We start from the raw sequence: 5,106 nt of genomic DNA on the forward strand, positions 1-5,106 counted from the left end.
AAATTTGTATGCAGGTCAGGAAGCAACAGTTAGAACTGGACATGGAACAACAGACTGATTCCAAATAGGAAAAGGAGTACGTCAAGGCTGTATATTGTCACCCTGCTTATTTAATGTATATGCAGAGTACATCATGAGAAACGCTGGGCTGGAAGAAGCACAAGCTGGAATCAAGATTGCTGGGAGAAATATCAATAACCTTAGATATGCAGATGACACCACCCTGATGGCAGAAAGTGAAGAGGAACTAAAAAGCCTCTTGATGAAAGTGAAAGAGGAGAGTGAAAAAGTTGGCTTAAAGCTCAACATTCAGAAAATGAAGATCATGGCATCTGGTCCCATCACTTCATGGGAAATAGATGGGGAAACATTGGAAACAGTGTCAGACTTTATTTTTGGGAGCTCCAAAATCACTGCAGCTGGTGATTGCAGCCATGAAATTAAAAGACACTTACTCCTTGGAAGGAAAGTTATGCCCAACCTAGATAGCATATTGAAAAGCAGAGACATTACTTTGCCAACAAAGGTCCGTCTAGTCAAGGCTATTGTTTTTCCAGTGGTCATGTATGGATGTGAGAGTTGGACTGTGAAGAAAGTTGAGCACCGAAGAATTGATGCTTTAGAATTGTGGTGTTGGAGAAGACTCTTGAGAGCCCCTTGGACTGCAAGGAGATCCAACCAGTCCATTCTGAAGGAGATCAGCCCTGGGTGTTCTTTGGAAGGAATGATGCTAAAGCTGAAACTCCAGTACTTTGGCCACCTCATGCAAAGAGTTGACTCATTGGAAAAGACCCTGATGCTGGGAGGGATTGGGGGCAGGATGAGAAGGGGACGACAGAGGATGAGATGGTTGGATGGCATCACTGACTCGATGGACATGAGTCTGAGTGAACTCCGGGAGTTGGTGATGGACAGGGAGGCCTGGCGTGCTGCGATTCATGGGGTTGCAGAGTCGGACACGACTGAGTAACTGAACTGAACTGAACTGAACTGAACTGAAGCAAGCGATGCTGGAAAAGCTGGAAAAGCCAATTGTAAATCAATCAAGTGAGAACAATCCCTCACATCATACACGAAAATAAACTCAAGGGCTTCCCTGGTGGCTCAGTGGTAAAGAATCTGCCTGCCAATGCAATCGACATGGATTTAATCCCTGATCTGGGAAGATTCCACATGCCACAGAGCAACTAAGCCCGTTCACCAGAACTACTGAACCTGTGCTCTAGAGCCTGGAAGCCACAACTACTGCATCTACGTGCCTGAGAGCCCGTGCACCACACAAGAGAAGCCACCACAGTGAGAAACCTGTGCGTCACAACTAGAGAGTAGCCCCACTCACCGCAACTACAGAAAAGCTCGTGCAGCACCGAGGACCTAGGTCAGCCAAAAATCAGTCAATTAATAAACAAAATTATAAAAAGTAAACTCAAAATGGCTTAAAGACTTAAGTAGAAAATATGACACCAGAATAGGACATAGGCAAAACATTCTCTGATGTAAATCATAGCAGTGTTTTCTTAGGTCCATCTTCCAAGGCAATACAAATAAAAGCAAAAATAAACAAATGGGACCTAATGAAATTTATAAGCTTTTGTACAGAAAAGGAAACCATAAAAAAAATGAAAGAACACTCAAAGAATGGGAGAAAATATTTGCAAACAATGTCACCAACAAAGGCTTAATTTCCAAAATATATAGACAATTCATGCAGAGCAATATTAACAAAACACATAAAAACCCCAAACAAGAAGACACACACACAAAAACAAATAGAAGACCCCAATAGACATTTCTCCAAAGAAGGCATACAGATGGGCTGATAGGCACATGGAAGAATGTTCAACATTGCTAGTTATTAGAGAAATGCAGATGAAAACTACAATGAGGTATCACCTCATACCAATTGGAATGGCCATCATTAAAAAGTCTGCAAGTAGTAATTTCTGGAGAGGGTGTGAAGGAAAAGGAACCCTTCTACATTGTTGATGGGAATGTAAATTGGTACAGCCACTATGGAAGTCAATGTAGAGATTTCTTAAAAAGCTAAAACTAGAGTTTCCATATGATCTGGCACCCTATGCTTGGGCATATATCTGGACAAAACTATAATTAAAAAGGATGCATGCATCCCAATATTCATAGCAGCACTATTTACAATAGCTAAGACAGGGAAGAAACCTTAACCTCCATTGACAGATGAATGGATAAAGAAGATAGTGGTACATGCACACAATAGAATATTACTCAGCCATAAAAGAATAAAATAATGCCATTTTCAACAACATGGATGGACCTAGAGATTACCATACTAAGTCTAGTAAGTCAGAAAGAGAAAGACAAATATCATATGATATCACTTATATGTGAAATCTAAAATATATATAACTTGCTATATATATATATATATATATTTTTTTTTTTCCTTCAGAATGAGCTATCTGATGTCTAGTCTTTCCCAATCTATTTTGATGTCCTTCTAGGACATTTCTTTTTGCTTTGGTATATTAAGGTAGAATGGGCTTCCTTTGTGGCTCAGCTGGTAAAGAATCTGCCTGCAGTGCCAGAGACCTGGGTTCGATTCCTGGTTTGGGAAGATCTCCTGGAGAAGGGAAAGGCTACCCACTCCAGTTTTCTGGCCTAGCGAATTCCATGGACTGTATAGTCCATGGGGTCTCAAAGAGTCGGTCGCAACTAGGCAACTTTCACTTTCACTTTATCAAAGTAGAATAGTCAGTGTTTATCAAACACATCTGTACTTTTAGTGACAAAATGAAATTTTTTGAAATAAAATAACATGAAATTTAAAAATTATTAGACACAAAAAAAGGAGAGTAAATTTGAGACATATTAATATAAAGTATCCAAAATGAACCATCTAGGAAAAAATAGAACATCAATGAGCAGGAACAAGATAAAATGTACTAATGTATATGCAGTTGGATTTTAGGAGAAAAGAGAACAGTTCAGGAAAAAAAAATTTAAATAGCTTTAAATTTGCCTGGTGGCTCAGACAGTAAAGAATCTGCCCACAGTGCAGCAGACCTGAGTTCAGTTCCTGTGTTGAGACAATCCCCTGGAGAAGGGAATGGCAACCCACTCCAGTATTCTTGCCTGGAGAATCACATGGACAGAGGAGTCTGGCAGGCTATGGTTCATTGGGTCATAGCTATGGTTCATTGGGTCGCAAAGAGTCGGACAAGACTGAATGACTAACACTCACTTTTTAAATTTGAAGAATAAATATCAGTACACAAAGTCAAGAAGTTAAGTAAATTCCAAGCAAGAGAAATAAGAATAAAACCACAGACACATTAGTCAACTGCTAAAAACAAAAGATAAAAAGAAAAACCTTAAAATCAGCCAAAGGGAAGAAAGATAGATTACATGTAGGGAAAAAATTATGATAAATTACTTCTTATCAGAAACAGTAGAAGCTAGAAGACAATGTACGTTTTTTAAGTGCTGAAGGAAGAGTGAATTTAGAATTCTATATTTAGTGAAATATTTTAAAAGATTAAATACAGATATTTTAAATAAGTTGAAACTGAAAAAATTACAAATCAGATCGGTACTATAAGAAATGTTAAGGGAAGATCTTCATTCTAACAGGAAATTGTACCATATGGAAACTCAGCAAAACAGGGAGAAAGAAAGAGTCCAAAGAGGTGATTTTATGGGTAAATTATAAAGTATATTTTGTTTTCTCTTAATTTTTATAAATGACAGTTTATTTAAAGAAAAAATAGCAATTATTTATTTTGAAGTTTATGACAAATGTAGAAATAAACTATATGATAACAGCAAAATTAATGCTGCCCTATGAGGTAAACTCAACCATGTCTATTATTAATTTAAATATAAATTAAACTCTAAAAGATTATCATAATGGTTAGTACAAATAGCTCGATCATGTCTGACTCTTTGTGACCCCATGGACTGGGTCAGGAAGATCCCCTGGAGAAGAGAATGGCTACCCACTCTAGTATTCTTGCCTGGGAAACCCCATGGACAGAGGAGCCTGGTGGGCTATAGTTCATGGGGTTGCAAAGAGTCTGACACAGCTGAGCAACCAACCCTTTCATTGGAAAAGCAAGAATGTTTTCAAATCAATGAAGTTTCTATTTATCACTCAGAAAAATAAAACCCAAAGTGTATAGAAAGAATGTAGAAAATAAGAATAATAGGAGTAGAAATCAATAAAATAGAAAACAAGGATAAAGCGAAGCCAAATTTGATTCCTTAAAACGTTTTTTTTTTTTAATTTTATTTCATTTTTAAACTTTACATAATTGTATTAGTTTTGCCAAATATCAAAATGAATCTGCCACAGGTATACATGTGTTCCCCATCCTGAACCCTCCTCCCTCCTCCCTCCCTGTACCATCCCTCTGGGTCGTCCCAGTGCACTAGCCCCAAGCATCCAGTATCATGCATCGAACCTGGACTGGCGACTCGTTTCATACATGATATTTTACATGTTTCACTGCCATTTCTCCAAATCTTCCCACCCTCTCCCTCTCCCATAGAGTAGCAAGTTGTCAAACTAAGGTTGAAGAAACAATACAAGGTATAAATATTGTGAGTTAAAGAGTGACTATTACTACAGATGCTACAGATATCAAAAGAGTAATAAGAGAACATTATGAATTCCTTTATGCCAATATATTCAATAAGGTAAATGAGAGCACCGAATCCTAACCACTAGACCAACAGGGAGCACCTCAATAAGCTAAATGAAAATGACAAATTCCATGAAAAATACAACTCACCATTTCTACTCTCAAGAAGTAGCAGATTTGAATATGTGAATACATCTTAAAGAAATTTAATATATAAATAAGTTACAGGTATTTCAATAACAAGTAAAAGTAATCTATAGTGAAAAACTCAGAAGAGTAATTAGTTTCCTCCACAAGGAGATTGATGAAGATAAAGAGACAACATTGTGGGGCGATGGGAATATTCTTTATCTTATTTAAATATTGGTTTCATAGTTGTATACATTTGTCAAAACATATCATGTATACTTGTGATCTCTGTGTTTTAATGTTTATAAATTAAATCTCAAAAAACACCCTTAGTTTGAATGAAACTAAACACATGTTA

Source organism: Bos taurus, chromosome X (genome assembly GCF_002263795.3).
Source record: "Bos taurus isolate L1 Dominette 01449 registration number 42190680 breed Hereford chromosome X, ARS-UCD2.0, whole genome shotgun sequence".
NCBI classification, from domain to species: Eukaryota; Metazoa; Chordata; class Mammalia; order Artiodactyla; family Bovidae; genus Bos; species Bos taurus.